The sequence below is a fragment of the Macadamia integrifolia genome, unplaced genomic scaffold, assembly GCF_013358625.1.
Source record: "Macadamia integrifolia cultivar HAES 741 unplaced genomic scaffold, SCU_Mint_v3 scaffold535, whole genome shotgun sequence".
In the NCBI taxonomy this organism is placed as follows: domain Eukaryota; kingdom Viridiplantae; phylum Streptophyta; class Magnoliopsida; order Proteales; family Proteaceae; genus Macadamia; species Macadamia integrifolia.
This window is the reverse complement of record NW_024870476.1, coordinates 299,629-318,661: the sequence shown is the minus strand read 5'-3', so window position 1 is coordinate 318,661 and position 19,033 is coordinate 299,629. Positions and strand designations below refer to the sequence as shown.

At 38.9% G+C, this 19,033-nt stretch overlaps 2 long non-coding RNA genes and 1 pseudogene across 2 annotated transcripts; 2 read left to right on the top strand and 1 right to left on the bottom strand.

The window, feature by feature from the left end:
• The first annotated feature begins 4,099 nt into the window (after positions 1-4,099).
• Positions 4,100-9,190, top strand: LOC122069105. Its single transcript, XR_006137371.1, has 3 exons — positions 4,100-4,245; positions 8,202-8,340; positions 8,465-9,190. It is a non-coding gene; the product is annotated as an uncharacterized LOC122069105 (long non-coding RNA).
• Positions 9,191-9,948: 758 nt separating this feature from the next.
• Positions 9,949-10,710, top strand: LOC122069109. The gene is made up of 2 exons (XR_006137372.1): positions 9,949-10,045; positions 10,409-10,710. It is a non-coding gene; the product is annotated as an uncharacterized LOC122069109 (long non-coding RNA).
• A 3,219-nt stretch (positions 10,711-13,929) lies between these two features.
• On the bottom strand, positions 13,930-14,480 carry LOC122069104 (annotated as a pseudogene).
• Positions 14,481-19,033: the final 4,553 nt, after the last annotated feature.

The following is a 19,033-nucleotide window of genomic DNA, read 5'->3' as shown; positions in this document are numbered from 1 at the left end:
AGCCTGACCAACCTTACCAGCCAATCAGCCTTCTGGGTATAGACTTGCTTTAACTCAAGGGGGTCCACCAAATGGAAGGATGTATGCCTTGTCAGCTGAGGAAGCTGAAGTTAACACAGAAGTGGTAGCAGGTACAATTTAAATTGAGAATTACCTTTTGGTAAATATTGATGACATGCTTTACTTATGTGCATTATTGTATTAGGTGTCCTACCTGTATCAGGTATACCAGCATATGTCTTGTTTGATTCAGGGGCTTCACATTTATTTGCATCAAAGAGATTTGCTGAGAAACTTGATATGACACCCAAGATACTAGAGCATAAGATGATAGTTAGTACACCTACAGGCAAAATTTCACAGTTGAAGAAAGTATATGGGCCATGTACCATTGAGATCAGTGGAAAGCAGTTAGATACCCAACTCATCAAGTTCAACCTACAAAACTTTGAGGTTATACTAGGCATGGATTTGTATCAGCACATCGAGCAAAGTGTGCTGAGAAATAGATCAAGGTGATCGATGACGAAGGGAAGGAACTGATATACTAAGTGGATATAATGAAGCGGGCTAAAAAGGTCCTCATCTCCGCTCTGCAAGTAGTGAAGTTGTTGGAAAATGGGTGTCAGGGGTACCTAGCATCGGTGATTGATTTAGATGCAAGGGTCACACCTCTAGAAGAAGTAGAAGTGGTTAAAGAATTCCCAGACATCTTTCCAGATGATTTGACTCAACTACCACTTGACAGGGAGTTGGAAATTACTATCGATTTGATTCTTGGAGCTGCCCCGATGTGAAAGGCTCTGTACAGAATGGCACCAGAAGAATTAAAAGAATTACAAGTACAGTTGCAAGATCTATTGAAGAAGTGATTCATATGCCCATGTGTATCGCCTTGGGGTGCTCTAGTGTTGTTTGTTAAGAAGAAAGATGGGAGCCTACGTATGTGCATTGATTACCGGGAATTGAACAAGTTAACCATCAAGAATCAGTATCTATTGCCATGCATAGATGATCTATTTGATCAGCTACAAGGTGCTAAGATATTTTCAAAGGTTGACCTCAGATCTGGGTATTACCAACTCAAGATAAAGAGTAGTGAGATACCTAAGACAACCTTTAGAATCTGGTACGGTCATTATGAGTTATTGGTGTTATCTATTGGATTGACTAATACACTAGCAACTTTCATAGATTTGATGAACCGAGTGTTTCATGATGTTCTTGACAAGTAGGTCATTGTTTTTATTGATGATATCCTGACCTACTTGATGTCAGAAGAAGACCATGCAAAACACTTAAGGATGGTACTACAGAGACTGAGAGTGCAACAGTTGTATGCGAAATTCAGTAAGTGTGAATTTTGGCTCAGACAGGTTGGATTCCTACGACACATAGTGTTTGAAAATGGAATCAAAGTGGATCCGAATAAGATCAACGCCGTAGTAGATTGGGGGGTACCCAAGAGTGTAATAGAAATTAGAAGTTTCTTGGGTTTGGCAGGTTACTATAGACGCTTCATAGAGAACTTTTCTCAGATTTCAGCACCAATGACCAAGCTGACTAGGAAGGGTATAAAGTTTGATTGGTCAAAGGAGTGTGAAAAAAATTTTCAAGAGCTGAAGAAGCGGCTAGTGTCAGCACCAGTGTTGACTATTCCTAAAGGCACAGGTGGAATGACAGTGTATACCGATGTTTCCAAAGTTGGATTGGGCTGTGTATTTATGCAACATGGTAAGGTGGTAGCATATGCATCCAAACAATTGAAGGACTATCAAAAGAACTACCCTACTCATGACTTGGAGCTAGCAACGGTCATTGTTGCCTTAAAGATTTGGCGTCACTACTTGTATGGTGAAAAGTACGAAATATACAGTGACCACAAAAGTTTTAAGTACTTTTTCAGTCTAAAAGACTTGAATATGAGACAAAGGAGATGGCTTGAGCTTATGAAAGATTATGATTATGATATTCAATATCACTTAGGGAAGGCCAACGTAGTGGCAGATGCATTAAGCCAAAAAGCTCAAACTGTGTCACTATCCTATCTAGATGTCAGTCTAGAGCTCATACAGGAGGCGATGTTAATGGATGAAATCCTCTTGTATGAGGGAGTGACCTTGGAACTAGAGCACCAGGCAAATAACTAACCTTGGCGGCTCTATAGGTACACTCATCCATTAAGGAAGAAATCATAATAAAACAGTTGACTATGTCCTTGGCGGCTCTACATGTACACTTATCCATCAGGGAAGAAATCATAATGAAATAGCCTTTAGATCTTAAGTTGCATTGGATCAGAGAGAAGATTCAAGAGCAAACAATGAATAACCCTAGCTTTACATTAGCCAATGGTGGGGCACTGTTGTTTCTGAGTACTCTCTTCACCCTAAAAGTACCAAGATGTACAAAGACCTAACGCAACACTACTGGTGGCTAGCAATGAAGTCCACAATAGCTTTGTATGTGTCAACTTATCTTACATGTTAGAAAGTTAAAGCTGAATGGCACCAACCTTTTGGCACTCTTCAACCACTCCCAGTACCTGAATGGAAGTGGGATAACATTACAATGGACTTCTTCACCGGACTACCACGTACACCTAAGGGAATGGATGCAATTGTAAACCTAAGGGAATGGATGCAATTTGGGTAGTGGTTGATAAGCTTACTAAGATAGCTCACTTCATTTCGATCAGGACCACCTACACCATGGATAAACTAGCACAGCTTTACATGGATAATGTGGTATGCTTGTATGGTATACCGGTGAGCATTGTATCATATAGAGACCCGAGCTTTACCTCCAGATTCTGAAAAATCTTCCAGTAAGCCTTGGGATTGCAATTGAATCTGAGTATGGCCTTCCATCCATAGACGGATGGACAATCTGTGCGGATAATACAGATATTAAAAGACATGCTCTGAGCCTATGCCATGGAAATAAGTGGCAGTTGGGAGAAATATATACCTCTTATGGATTTTGCTTACAACAACAACTACCAAACTACAATTGGGATGGCTCCATATGAAGCATTGTATGGTAGAAAGTGCAAGAATCCTCTATACTGGGACGAAGTAGGTGAACGTCAAATGCTTGGACCAGAAATGATTCAGGTGACATGTGATAAAGTCGATGTCATTAGAGAAAGAATTAAAGCAACCCAATCACGTCAAAAGAGCTATGCAGATAGCCATAGGACTAAATGGAATTTTAAGAGGGAGAGAAAGTGTTCCTCAAAATATCTCCTACCAAAGGCCTATACAGATTTCACAGGAAAGGCAAGTTAAATCCGAGATATATTGGGTCATTTGAGATTTTGAAACGAGTTGAAGCAGTAGCATACATGTTGGCATTATCACCTTCCTTCCACAGTGTTCACAAGGTCTTCCATGTATCTATATTAAAGCAGTACGTTCATGATCCATCCCACGTACTACCTGTGGAACTGAAATACTTAGAAGCTGATATGACATATAAAGAACATCCGGCTGAGATCTTAGACCGAAAGGTGAAAACTCTCCACAACCACTCTATCGCTTTTGTGAAGATTTGGTGGGCCAACCATCCGATCGAAGAGGCATCTTGAGAGAAAGAGGATGATACTCAAACCTTGTATCCTCATCTTTTCGAACAACTAGGTACTACAATTTCGGGGACAAAATTTTTAACAAAGGGTAATGTGATACCTTACTTTCTAAACCCGGTCTAATTACTCGTATTGATTTGGTTTGATAATATAGGGGCTGAACCAGAGGGAACCGACACAGGTACCATATAGAATATGGTAGCAAGAGTGACCTTGAACTTGGGTCGGCCTGACATGACCGAGTGGGTACCAAGTGTAATACGTGCACCCAAGCCTTGCACTTACACGCACTATGAGGCCATGTACAAAACGTGAAGGTACGTACTAGTAATTGTGAGTGCCAATATAATCTAATATTATGTGGGAGTTTATTCCCATTGAAGCCCACCTGAGATATACCCACCTGAGATAGCCCACCTAAGATTTAGAAGATATTTTAGGGGGCCCAGGTATAAAAGAGGAGACATTAATTGTTTTTTCCCTCATTAATGTTAGTTGGTCGGTGGGAGAGTAGAGAAGAGAGAGAAAGAAGAAGAAAGGAAAAGAGGAAGAAGAAGAAAGAAGAAGGGAAAATCGACCGTAGAGCTTCACCAGAGCTGGGTCTTAGTATTTTGAGCTTGGATTAATGATCAACTTGGTGGGATCTTCGATTTGAGGTAGGTATTGTACACATTCTAAGGATTCTTAGGAAAACTCATTTTCTTAAACCCTCTTTTTAATTTTTAGGAAAGAACCCACTGGGATCTTACTAATCCTACTTGGATAATCAAATCTAAGGTCTAATGGAAGGTGTGTATATTGATTTTGAATGATTTAAAAGGAGTGTTGGTGAAGATCTAGAGTATTTGGAGATTGGGGTTTTATTGGTGTTCTTGAGAAAGAGGTAAGAATCTTCATTTTTCTTTTGATTTGATCTTAGATCTAGGTTGAGGGTACATGATTGGACCTTAGATAAGTGATTTGAGTCATCGGATCATCCCTAAACAAGTTCCCTAAGCCGGAGAAAAGTCGGGAATGATGTTGAAAAATTTTCATTTAAAGACTGGGGGGTATTTTTACCCCACCTGTCTTCTGGTTTTAGCCCACCTGAGTTCCTAGAACTCAATTTCTGGACTCTGATGTAACCAGTGGGTTGAAATTGATGGGCTACATAGCCCACCTATCTTCTAGTTTTAGCCCACCTAAGTTCTTAGAACTCAGCTTCTAAGCTCTGGTGTAATCGGTGGGCTGAAACCGGTGGGCTACATAGCCCACCAGTCTTTCCAGAATTCTCAAAATTGGCCTAAATTTGATGGGTAACCCCCATTTATGATTTTAAACATGATTTTAGTGTTCAAACATAATGATTTTGACCCCAAAATAGTGAAATGATAAATCATTATATTTATGATAGGTTACACTCAATATACGTGTACCCACACATCGGATATTTTTTGTACCGAGTACAAGCACCATGTACATATACAAGTAAGTGGGGAGTGGATTCTATTTTAATTTCAAAATGTTATGCATCATTTAACATATGTTAGTCTAACCATGTCATCATATCACTTGTGAGTAGACTAGACATCACATATGCCATATCACGCATTTGAATGTGTATTTACATAATATGCTATGCGTTGTATTATGATTGAATAATCATTATGTCATGTATGTGATGGAGGAATCTCATTTGGACATGATATGCATGTTAGATTTTAGATGCCATAGTCAGCTTGGAAATGAGTGCATAGTTGCTTGTGGTATGGGACGCAACGCTATTGTGTAATCGTACTATACGCATGTAGAGGCATGTGGTTAGGATGTGATTTACCCTTGTGTTATGACCCTTCCCAATAGAAGTTTACGTATTGGGGATCATTGGGGGGAAGCATCGGGTTGTGGTTGTCGAACTCCAACAATGGTTAGAAGTACGTACGACTGATCGCTAGGACAGTCGGTAACCCAGGTGGTATATTCAGAGGGCCAATCATACTATTTTTATTTCGGGTGGAGTCGCCCATTTACTTTTTGTCATTTAAATTTATCGGGAGTCGGCTTGCATTTTAAATTCTGGTACCAATGGTGGACCTTTCCTGACAACCCTATAGGCATATCGCGGGATGGAGTTCGTGGCTTGTACTGGGGCATATGTGCACTATGATTGTGAGTAACACATAACCTATGACCTAGAAATGTTGTTAGGCTAATAGGGTTAAAATGAATTGCATATAAGCGCATTTATGTGGTGACTGTTTGTGTGGTCTCCTTTTGTGGTCTTCCTTTCCACTTACTAGGCTAATGAGCTCATCCCGCTTGCACAAATCTTTTTAGGTGATTTTACAGGTTATCCACCTGGTGATCAGGAGTCGGGTCCCACTGTGGAGTTTTCATCTGAGGACTGGTGGGTCCCTGACGAGTTCGAGCACGATGCCGATTGCACGTGTGAGGATTGTACTACATGGCAACTATGACTCCTAAGTGATTCTTTTTTATTATTTTCTTTGTACTCCCTTTTATTACTTGATGCTTAAATTATTATATTTTTACGTATATATCATGCCTTTGGGCCTAAATGTATATAACTTTTATAATTCAATTTGGGTATCAAGTATTTGAGAAACAATTACAGACATTATTATGAACAAGTCTTCCACTGAAAACATAGGTCTGATCTTAGTTTAGTAGATATATGTTATATTACAGTTACTGCATTGTTGATCCTGGCAGGTTTGTGAGTTAATAGGGGTTAACTCGGTCACCGTCTTGATTTTGTGCAAGCGGAGTGTGACATATTAACTCCAACTTCTTGACTCTAATCTCAAAGTCAAACAATGCTAAAAAAGTTGGTCAGTTCGGGCCCATCTGTCTTGGGAACTTTGTTTTCAAATTAATTCCAAAAATCCTAGTTATGCGTTTATCATCTCTGCTTCCTCATATTATTTCAGAAGAGCAAGGTGCCTTCCAACAAGGAAAGGTTATTTTCTCCTCTATTGGAGTTGCATCAGAGCTTGCTAATATGATGGGGAAAAAGCTTTGGTGGTAGCCTGGGTTTGAAGTTGGACGTCCAAAAGGCATTTGACACACTTTATTGGCAATTTTTATTTGATGTTTTCGAGAAGTTTGGATTCAATGTGAAATGGATTAACTGGATACGTCAAATACTTTCAACTACACGGTTGTCAGTATTAATAAATGGTGGTCCGATAGGGTTTTTTGTAGTTGAAAGGGGTCTTAGGCAAGGGGATCCGCTCTCCCCAATGTTGTTTATTATAGCAGAAGAGGTCCTTTGTCAAGGTCTCAAAGCGTTGAGGCTTATAGGGAAGATGAAAGGGATCTAGGGGTCACGAAATATTTTCACACCTTTACACTTGCTTTTTGCAGATGATCTTTTCATATTCATTAATGCTGATTTACGAGCAATGAAGCATTTGAAAGCCTTTCTTGACAAATACCAGGCATACTCAGGTCAGGCCTTTAATCTTGAAAAAAGTCACATGTACTTTGGCTCCATCCCTACTCCAAGAAAAGTTCAAATCAAAATGTTTTGAGCATCCTGAAATGTCATTTTCCAACAAGATATCTAAGAGTTCAAATTTTTAAAGGAAGGGTTTATGGACGAACAATATTGCCCCTGGTCGATAAGTTCAAAGAGAGGCTGGCTGGATGGATGGGCCGTCTTCTTTCCATGGCAGGTAGAGTTGAGTTGGTGAAAATCATGATGAGCAGTATCCCAGTCCATAATTTCTCCATATACCTTTGGCCCTCTTCTGTGGTTGCTTCTATGGAATCCTGGATCAGGAATTTCATATGGTCAGGGGACGCCTCTTCTTCAAAAGCAATTACAGTAAAATGGGACATATTATGCAAGCCAAAGAAAGAAGGTAGATTGGGCATTAGAAGGCTTTGGGATATAAATTTGGCATTACTTGCCAAACTGGGTTGGTTTATAAAAATCGATCAATCTCTATATTGGAAATTTCTAAGGGGTTGACTTGTTGCCAAGAATGGGAACCTGAAAAGGTCATCTCTTCCACGATCCTGCCGGTTCTTTGTAAGGTGTTGAGTTTTATTTGTGACTCTGAGCGATGGATTATTGGGGACGACACCTCTATTAATTTTTGGCATGATTGCTGGATGCAAAATGCTAAGATAGTTGATATGCTGAATAGAAGCTCATTATCTTGATATCTCAGCCTCTGTTTCAGATTTTATTGAGAATGGGCAGTGGGCACTTCTAGAGGTCTCCAACCTCTCCCTTAGATGAATCTGCACGCAAATAAAAAAAATCGAGTTTCCCTTAGTTCCTGCATCAGACATAATGGTCTGATCCTTATCCAAATCGGGGAAGTTTTCAATTAATTCAGCTTGGGAAGGATTAAGGGTCAGGAACCAAACCCACGGTTGGACCTCCATGGTTTGGTAAAATGGTATGCATCTCTATCTTTCTTTGCTTGGATGGCATATATATCACAAGCGGTTGCCATCTGATGATCAAGTAATTAGGCGTGGAGTTCCTTTGGCTTCTAGGTGTATCTTATATAACATGAACCTAGAATCTCTAAGCCACATCTTTCTTCAATGTAGTTTTGCTACTAGTGTGTGGAAATGAATTCTTTTCTTTTTTCAGATTCACTGGGGTGGATTTCGTTCTATAGAAGATCTTTTTTCATGGTGGAAGAGAAAGTCAAATGCAGTTCAATTGCATCTTGCTTGGGAAGCTCTTTTAATCATCATTCTGTACAATCTCTGGAAAGAAAGGAACAAAGGTAGGCATGATAATGGGATCTCTACTGATCAACTACTAATAAAAAATATTCTCTATGATCTGGTGGAGTTTTCAAGCATTGGTCCTATCCCAGTAAAATCGGTTTTTGACTTGCTATTATCCAGGAATTTGCATCTCAAGACTATCCCTCAGAAGTCAAAAGAAATTTGTGAAGTTATTTTGAAGCCTCCCACCCATGAATCCATAAAGCTGAATATAGATGGGTGTTCGTTAGTAAACCCAGGTCGATCAGGTGCAGGGGGTGTTTTTAGGGACAGCAGAGGATCACACATAAGAAGCTTCTCCTGCAGTCTTGTGTCTCATCTAATTTCTTTGCTGAATTTGAAGCAGACTTGATTGGGATTGTCATGCAAAATCTAAGAGCTGGAAAAACATGTGTATTGAATGCGACTCTCAGGCGGTGGTTTTTTGCATACAACAAAATATTATCCCTTGGATTTTTCAACAACAATGGAGATCCTACAAAGCTTTTTTGGATAGTTCTACTTGGACAATCTCGCACTATTTCAGGGAGGCCAACAATGTTGCAAAAAAATTAGCTAAACATGCACCCTCCACTTAGACTTCAACAACTTGGGACACTTCCCCAAATTTTCTTTTCAAAGATCTTGTTTGGGATGCTCAAATGAAGCCAAGATATAGGTTCTTATAAGAAGGGTTTTTTCTTTCTTAATTGAGCTATTTTTCTACTGATGGCCATGCCGAAGGTGGATCAATAGCTCAATTTCAGATTTAGTAAAATAATTTTCTTCTTTGTGTTTGTTCTTCTATCTTGCTGATGGCCATGCCAAAGGTGGTTTAGAAGTTCAATGGTTGAGCATCACCTTGTATTATACAAGTTTTCTCCTCTATAATATAATTCACTTGCTGATTCTTAGCAAAAAATAAGATAGTAGTGAATCCAAGCCAAATTTAATCAGTTTACAAACCTATAACTTAAAACCTGTAAAATATACATGGATTGGCTATATTGAATATTCTAAGAAAAAAAGAAGGGGGTAATTCCAACTCTCCTAACATCTACTCATCGAGGCTCTCTTAGCTAAAGCATCCATAGCTGTATTTACCTCACTATACCAGTAGGAAATTATCCATGAAATATTTTAAAAATAATGGAATTGGACATTTCAGGCCAATCATTTCCCTCAAGTACTCTTCAGGTCCTGACAGTTCTTAATTGACAAAGACAAAGGCTAATAGATACACAAGACCAAATTGTTGAAGAGGACTACCACCTGAACCAGTCAATTGAAGATGATCTAGACCAACCAGAGAATATAACTTGCTTGGACCTGGGCCCTTCAATGCTTCCATGTTCACTTCCTATTCAAGGTGGTTCAAACACTCCAACTTATATGGAGTCCTCTGCTTTAGCATTGGTCTCTAAGATAGTTCTGGTCTCAGCTACCTCTCAAGATTGTACATGAACACCTCCTTCCACATTGGTGATTGAAGCAATCCATGCTGATGATAACCTCAATTTAAGTTCACAAAGGAGCAAAAAAAGAGCCCAAAGCCCACCAGGCCCCATCATTCAAGGTCTTAAAAAACTATGTTTCTCCTCTAACAGGGGTCTTCCTGTCCCAGACTCTCCTAAGTTTTTGACATGGCACTCTCCTAAGCAATGCCACAAGATAGAAGCTCGACAACATCATCTCAGTATCAAGGAATCATCATCCATTAAGGTAGTTAATTCTGACTTGAAAAAGGTTTCGGTGGTTACCTCAAAGCCACCCGGGTCGCCATGAGTTTCTTGGCTTGGAACTGTCAAGGGAGTAGTCGAGCCCTGACAGTCCAATATCTTTGCAGTTTAGTGGCCTCAACTCGACTGTGTTTGGTTTTACTAATGGAAACCAAACAACCAAATGCATCTTTGGAAAAATTAAAAAGGAAAATTAATATAGACCATTTTTTTGGAATCTAACCACAAGGTCTCTCTGATGGCCTTGCTATCTTTGGTCTTCTGTTATAGATATCTCCTTCTTTTCTACTTCTAATAGGATTCTAGATCTCTCTTTAATTTCTCACTCTTTGAATCTTCGTTTCAGATGATCTCTTGTGTATGGTGAACCAAGAACAGATTGTAGGGCTGCCTTTTGGAGAGATCTTGTACAACTAGGTCGGACGGTCACTGAACCCTGGCTTTGCATGGGAGATTTTAATGAGATTTTGGATCAAGAGGAAAAATCAGGCGATCAAGTAAAACCCATTTCACAAATCTTAAATTTTAGTACTGCTATTGATGACTGTGGTCTTGTTGAATTAAAGTTTAGCAGCCCCCCTTTTCTTGATCTAATAAAAGGAAAGGCAAAGATGTAATCATGGCTATCATAGACAAGGCTTTTCCCAATAGTGTTCTCCTTTGCAATCATGGATCAATATCTGTCTATAGGTTTGCTATAATTGGGTCAGACCACTGTCCTTTTGTTGTCCATCTTGACCCTAAGCACCGGCGCAAAGCCCATGCCTTTAGTTTTGAGGCTAAGTGGGAAGGGCACCCTGACCTCCCCTCAGTCATTGCCGATAGCTAGAATGGCCACTGGAAGGGTTCTGCTTTATTCGCTTTGAGTAAAAAAATAAAGCGATGTGGGTCTAAGCTTTGGATATGGAGTAAAGCTACATTTGGAAATGCTAAGATGGAAATTGCTAAAGCTATGAAAGACCTTGAACCATCCAAAGCAACCTTGATTTTCCGGACTTTGCATCCCTTGAAGCCCAATGCCATAGACACTTGGAATCCCTCCTCTATTAGGAGGAAGTCTTTTGGGCCCAGCGATCACGACTACAATGGTTGAAAGCAGGGTACCAAAACACCTCCTTTTTTTCACAACACTACTATTAGGAGAAGACAAGTTAATTGTATAGACATGCTTAAGGATAGCGCAGGGGAATGGATTTCTGAAGGACCTGAATTGTCCTCCCACATTATTGACTTTTTTCATAACCTGTACTCCTCTTCAAATCCTTCTAGAATTGAAGAATTTCTCCAATGTGTGTCAGCCTGTGTATCCCATTCCCAGAATGATTTGTTATGCAAATCCTTTACAGACAAGGAGATGAAAACTAATCTATTCCAAAATGGAACTTATAAAGCTCCTGGTCTTGATGGGATGCCAGTGAGATTCTTCCAATCGTATTGGTATATTGTTGCGCCTGATGTCATCTTTATTGTTGATAGATTTTTCATTAATGGGTATATGCTTAATGATTTTGATCTTACTGCTATCATCTTTATCCCTTAGCAGAAGTGTCCTGCGCTTATTAGTCAGTGTAGGTCTATTAGTTTGTGTACTATCTTTTATAAAATTATAGCTGAATGTTTAGTTAGTAAGCTTAAACCCCTTCTTAACTCCCTAATTAGCCCCTCCCAAAGTACCTTTATGCCATCAAGAACCACCTCGGACAACGTGTATGTTGCTCACGAGATATTACAACAAATGCGTACATCCAAGGGTAAAACAAGCTATATGGCAATCAAACTTGACCTTTGTAAGGCCTATAACAAGGTTGAATGGCCTTTCTTAGAGCATACCCTTCTTAGATAAGGTTTTGGTGCTACTTGGGTGAATTGGATTATGCAATGTGTTACCACTGTGAGTTATCTTATCAAAAGTCAATGGGTCCATCGTTGGTAGTGTTTCCTCCAAGCAAGGTCTCAGACAAGGCTTCCCCCTAAGCCCATATCTATTTGTCCTATGTCAGGAAGCCTTATCTAATTCTCTTCTCTAGGTTGAGCTCTCCAATCAAATTTTTGGGATTAAAACTAGCAGATTTGGCCCTACTGTCTCCCACCTCCTCTTTGTTAATGATTTCTTAGTATTCTCTAAAGCAAGGGTTGATGAATTTTCTCAAGAATTTTTACCTAGTTTCGGGACAAGAACTTAACACTAGTAAATCCAATGTTCTCTTTAATCCGAATGTGTCTTCTATGGTTGCTGGTGAAGCCTCCTCCATATTAGGGTTTAATGTAGTGCCCATTCAAGGTAAATATTTAGGATTACCCACGGAGTTCGGTAGATCTAATTAAAAAATTCGTTTTTAATAATGTCATTGAGAGAGTTCAATCTATATTAGCAAGGTGGAAAGAAAGTCTCTTGTTTGTGGCAGGAAAGGAAGTCCTCCTAAAGTCTGTAGCTAATGGTATTCCTCTTTATCCCATGTCCTTATTCTTTCTTCCCCAGTCCATTTGTAATAAATTGAACAAATTATTAAGACATTTATGGTGGAAAGACAAGTCCAGTAAGGGTGTATTTTGGGTAAGTTTGAACAAACTTTGTAGGACCAAATCTTTGGGTGGGCTTGGCTTTAGGGATTTTCAAAGCTTTAATTTAGCCCTTCTTGCCCACCAATGTTGGTGTCTACTATCAAATGAGGAAGCTTTGTGGGTAAAATTGTTCACAGGGAAGTATTTTCCGAACTCCTCTTTTTGAGATGCCCCCAATTGTCATTCTTGCTCCTGGGCTTGGAGAAGCCTCATGAAAGAAAGGTCTTTGCTATTGAATGGATTGTGCAGAAGTGTGAGAGATGGTAAATCCACCTCTATTTTTTATGATGCTTGGGTCATTTCGTTGCTGGGAGGAAAACTGACGGCAAATTACCCCTCCTCTCAGATTCACCTCTTAGATGATCTTATCATAAATCTATCAAGACAATGGAATCTCCCACTCATTCAGGCTTTCTTTTCAGCTAGTGATGCTCAAGCTATCCTGCAGGTACCTCTTCATATTTTTCCTTCTCCGGATAGTTGATTTTGGGGATACACAAAGAATGGTAAGTTCACTATTAAATCAACTTATTTTGCTGCTTTTCACTTGAAGAATGCTAGTACAAATGTTTCTGTCCATAATGCCTCATCCTCAAGTTATGATTTTTAGAAACAATTATGGAATTTAAAAATGTTACCAAAAATTAAAATATTTTTGTGGAGGTGTTGTTCTAATGCCATTGTTGTAAATAAATTACTACATAATAGATCTATGACTCGTCTCCCTATTTGTTCTATTTGTCTTGTAGATGATGAATCAATAATTCATGCCCTTTTATGTTGCCCCTTTGCAGCTTTTGTGTGGAAAGTTTCCCCCTTCAGACTTGATACCACCACTTTTCAAGGAGCTGAGTTTAGTGATTGGTTTGATTATCTTCTTCTTAGATTTAAAGAGCTTCCAAACCAGCAAGACTGCCATATCCAATGGCCTTCTCTCCTTTGGAAAATATGAAAATCAAGAAACAAGGTTGTGTTTAGCTTTGAACTGCCAAATTTAGGGCCCGTTTGATAACGTTTCTGCTGTTTCTGTTTCAAGAAACGACAGAAACAGAAATTTCCGTTTCTGGGAATAGAAACAAAATTTTGGGTGTTTGATAAACCTTGTTTCTTGAAACATTTATCTGTCTCTTCTTCTGCAAATAGGAAACCGACCCCTCCAAACGTTTATCTGTTTCAATATAACCCTCTAGAGTCATCTGTTGATACCAACTCCCCCGACCTCTTTTTTTCTCCTCTAATTTTGGTTGGTAATATGAGATCGGACGTACCAACCAAAAGCAGTAACTTATCATAACGATGTTTTAAATCTCCATTTCAATAGCAAAATGATGCAGGTAAAAGGTAGCTGAATTCATGAAATTAATATTAAGCAATTGGGGAAGAAGCAAAACTCAGTCAATAAGGACTCACCCCGCTGGCAATGATGACCCCAGTGACGACAGGAATGAGGGTGACATAAGTCAGCCAAGCTTCCCTCTTCACCGTCATGATATAGGCAAACACGGCGGTAAAGAATGGGGTATGGCACCAACTGCCTGGTTGAATGACACCAGAAGATATCGAAGTGAAACATTACCGCTAACTACGGAGGCACAGAAAATGAGACTGAGAGCAGAGATCTTCAGGAATTGAACACGGGATCGGATAGTCTGCATTGGGACTATCTTCATCCAAGCGATAGCGACATAGCTGAGCAAGGAACACGCAGTCATGTGGCACATGGTGAGGAAGATAGGATACTTGAAGCCATAGTTGCTGAGGAGGTACTTGTTGAGCAACAAAACCCCGATGTTGGACGAGTACCATGCCGTCACAAGCCCGATCGTGAACAACCGGCTCGAGCCTTTCATCGGAGAATGGGGTTGGGAGGTTAGAGAGGTTAGAAATCTATGCCTAGGGTTTCGCTTTCAAATCTAAAGAGCTTTTAGCCGCCATAGGAGAGACTTGGTGGAGCCGTCTTCCATCCGCTAAACATGGATCTGTTAGGGGTAGGGTTGGGGCGTACAGTAAAAGGGGGAGGTGGGGAAGAGAAGAGCAGAGATCTGGAATTGGGGAGAAGCATTTGTAATTCCAGAGAGAGAATGAGATCATCGAGCGTTGCCGGTCGGTGAGATGTCGGAGACGGTGGTGATGGTAGTGATGCCAAACTCCGTCTTTAATATCGATTTTTTGTGCCTCATTTTTGTTTCGAGAAACGAGCGAAACAAGTAAAACTTGTTTCGTCATTCATGTTTCTTGAAGCATAAATTGTTATAAATTTCAATTTATGTTTCAAAAAACAAGTGGAACAGAACACTTTTACCAAACGGTATTTATGCCGTTTCTTTGTTTCTGAGAACAAGAAAACATAGAAACACGTTTCTGGTTACGTTATCAAACGGGCCCTTAGTCTCTACTATCTCAGCTTTCAATTATACTGTGAAGGATAGCAGGTTGGCAATGAATTAATTAGCCCTATCTAGTCAACCATCTAATGTTTCATTTCCTCATTTTGTATTTTTAGATTTTTAGCTCTAGAACCTGCCAATGGATTCTACTGTTGCTTTTACCGATGGGGCTTGGACCTCAAAGGCAAAGAAAGGAGGAAGAGGGTCGATCATTTTTTATAAAGGAAAGTCTTTCATTGGAGCTAAGTGTAAGGCCAGCTGGGGATTTTCAGCTTCAGTTATGGAAGCAGAGAGTGTGTGTGATGCTCTTCTTTTGGCTCGTAGTCTTGGGCTTCTGCATCTCCTTATCTTCTCAGATTGTCAACCGCTTTATTTATGCCCTCAACAACATTGTTTCATCTTTAGATTGACTTACTTTAGCTATAGTTGATGATATTTGGGCTCTTTCTTCTGACTTTTCCACATTTAATTTTGGTTTCATCCCTATGTCTATGAATAGAGAAGCTCATTTCCTCGCTGGAGGAGCTTTAAATTTTTTGCTTTAAAAAACTTGGTGGATTAATCACCCCCCCCCCTTTTTCCTTGTAAATATGTCCTTCCTCGGAAGGAGATTCTCTCTTGCCGATTTTAGTTAATGAATTTTTTATTTTTTTTCAAAAAAAATAAAAAAATTCTAGCCATCTATCTGACACATCATAGAATTGATTGAACTATGATAATTGCCACAACCAAAGATGGATCACATTCAATCCAAATATTGGGGACAATTAAAAATAGTGTATTAATACAACAAAAAAATGGGGTGGGTGTATTTTGATTTTAGGCCTGACCATTTATATGTATATTTTATTATTATTATTAATTTTTTTTTTTGTATTAGATAAGGTATATATTGATATTTTTATGAATTATTGAGTATCGAATGTAAATAAGTGTAAAGTCTTTTCTAAATTGTTGATGATTTAATAATGGAAGGAGGTTAGGTATGGCAATGGTTTTCTTGGAGTTAGCGGCTCAACCAATGGGAGGACTGGGTTGGGAGGGGTGTAAGGGACTTTTCCAAGGGGAGGAGGAGAGAGAGATACATAGATCTAGGAATACTTACCGACATCATACCCAACATTTATCCTTTAATAAATATATTAAAATTTCTGAAATCTAAGACAATTAAATCCCATTTAAGGCTTTAATGGTGCATTAGTCAGTTTAAGACCCGATTAATAGATGTATGGTTAAACCAAGACTGGCTCATTCCTTAAATAGGAGGTTCCACGGTGCAAAGGTATTGGCCCCCCAGCCCGACCGTTAACACGCTTGCTCCAAATTGTAAAGATGTTGGTGTTCGGCCAATCATAGAATCTTGCCCTTCATGAAAATAAAGGAGAGGGAAATGGATGGTGGGGGTGGGGGTGGGGGTGGGGGTGGGGAGGTTAATTTATGAGCCAAAACCACACAAGATGATCACTTGGAAGAAACAAAGATAAATTGAGTAGTCAAAAGCAGTAACTTACATAGCTTCAGCCAAGATTTTATTATTTTTTATTTTATGGGTAGAGAAAATATTGTGTTTCACACGTATGGTATATAGTTCTCTAAATTTTTCTTAGAACATGAAGCCTCTAAGGCAACGTGATCCTGCATTCAGACATAGAGGGGGTAAAATGATCATCCATTCCTCATGAGCAACGGAATTCGACCCCCTAGTTATGTTTCTGCACATGTTCCCATTGGCCTCCACTAGGCAAGACACGTGGCCCCTACATCAATGTGGGGGCCAATGAGAGTGCACGAATTGACATCAATACTCAATAAGATTTTATTTTTTATTTTGTATTTTTTATTTTTTATTTCAGAAGGAGTGAAGCGATAATTTCTTGTGCCCATGTTTGGGCATAGGGGCAATGTGGCCAGGTAGCTTTCCTTTTCCTTTTTTTGAGGGAGGGGGGAGGGACACATTTTCTGTCCAAGAGCACCCTTACACCAAAACATAGAGGTGCAAAATAACTACTATGCCCCTCTTGACCATTTTCTAAAGAGGTAAGAGGAGTCGAATTTAGAACCACACTTCTAAAAACGAAGGTTCTTTATCAACTCGACTACCCCCTTGAAGTGAAAATCTTGAACTTATTTTTGGCAAACTACTATAAATATGAGTGTTTTTGATAAATTAGACTTCCTAGACAAATTCTTTAAATACATTTATTATTATTTGCTAACGTGGCATTCAACTTTTTTCCACCCTACTCATGGCCAAATCCTAAAATGTACATAGTCATGGAAAAACGGGACATAGGAATTCCCAATGATCAAAGAAAATAATTGAACAATTAGAAATGGACATATTTATATGACAATTAAATACTGACCACCTATAGCGAACCAAAACAATGGATACCAGATTGTCCAGTCTCTGGGCCCACAAAGGCCAGCCCATTTAGTGTCAGGGCAGTGTTAGGCCGGTTTAGGTGGGCTAAGCCGCTAGGCTCATGATGTACGGTTGTCTCTCGATCCTCTCAAAGTCTAACCTTTTTTTTTGGTAGAAATCACAGTCTCACTCTGACCCACATAGGAGGCTATGGGAGAAACATTAATAATTCAGTCTCCAAACTCCCAAGTTATAAACGGCACACTTATTGTGAATACATTTATGAATGGCAATGGGGATATGAGTGAGGGCCTCACTCCTGATGATACTTATGAAGAGATGAGAAGGTTGTATGAAGGGTCTCACATGACACGATCATTTATGTCTATCCCATGCGTGTCTCTCAGTCGTTGGATGCATGTTGAAGGGGTTGGTGCATTTAAAAAGATTCAATCCACCCCATGCACCCCATATGACTTCCTTTGCTCTTAAAAGAGACACACCTTACAACTTACAACTGCTTAGTGCTGTACCTACTTATGTAATTGCAAGGGGAATTAAATCAACCTTTCTCTACAATTACTACAATATCAATTTAAAACATTCTAAACATTTATAGGATGATAATGAGATCTATCTCAATTTCTTTGTTGGATAATGAATAGATGATTTCTAAATTGAAAACACTTTTATATTTATATTGTCATACCTAATATAGTTCAAATACTTATGCAGTAAGTGAATTCAGGATTAAGTTTTCTTTCAACAATGGAGAAGAGAAACCTCTTCTCCATTGGATATATGATCAATTATTGGATTTTTAGGTTGTCATTGCACTCTCATCCCTATTGATGAAGTCAAAATTATTCTATCCTAATGCAATTCAATAGTACCGATGAGAGTGGAGAAGGCAACTTTTCCCTTGAGTAACTCACTCCTTAATTTTGTATATGTATTGTATACACAATTAATGGTCATACGTGTCATATCATGTATTCTCTAAAGATACACAAGTTCTTATATTAATACTTTTCTTCAATTTTTTTTTTTTTTGGGTGGGAGGGGGTGCAAATATAGTTTTTTCCATTATGATATATTTACACTTAGAATGTATTAATTTACTTCTCAAAAACAAATACTCTAATTTACATTATATATAAAAATATCAGTACTTATGTTAAACTTTGAACATATTTTTGTTACCACATCGACAATCATAATTTTTTGGTCACCAAGTTTACTAACTACGAATATAGAATCCGTGTATTTTTTTTATTTTTTATTTTGGAAGGGAAAGATGAAAAAATAAAAAAGAACTGTATGCTAAATATAGAGTTCTAAGAAGCCAATTCATGGCTGCATGGAACCCCCAATTTCTTAAGCCTTGTGTAGTGAGCAATTTTTAAAAGATAAAGTTAAGATTTGATATCAAACTTGTACAATTGAAAGAGCCCATTTTTTCCTTTTTCTTAAAGAAAAAGAGCAAATGTTTATTTCAGATGCAAATTGTTATATTAATTTTTCTTAACCATCATTATAAAAAAATAAGTAACCTATGCCCACCTCCCATTCATGTACGTCGTAGCAATGAGCCCATGCACGGCCCGGCTGGGCATCCCAATTTGTCCCTTGGTGACTAAATTCTTGGGGCACAAGT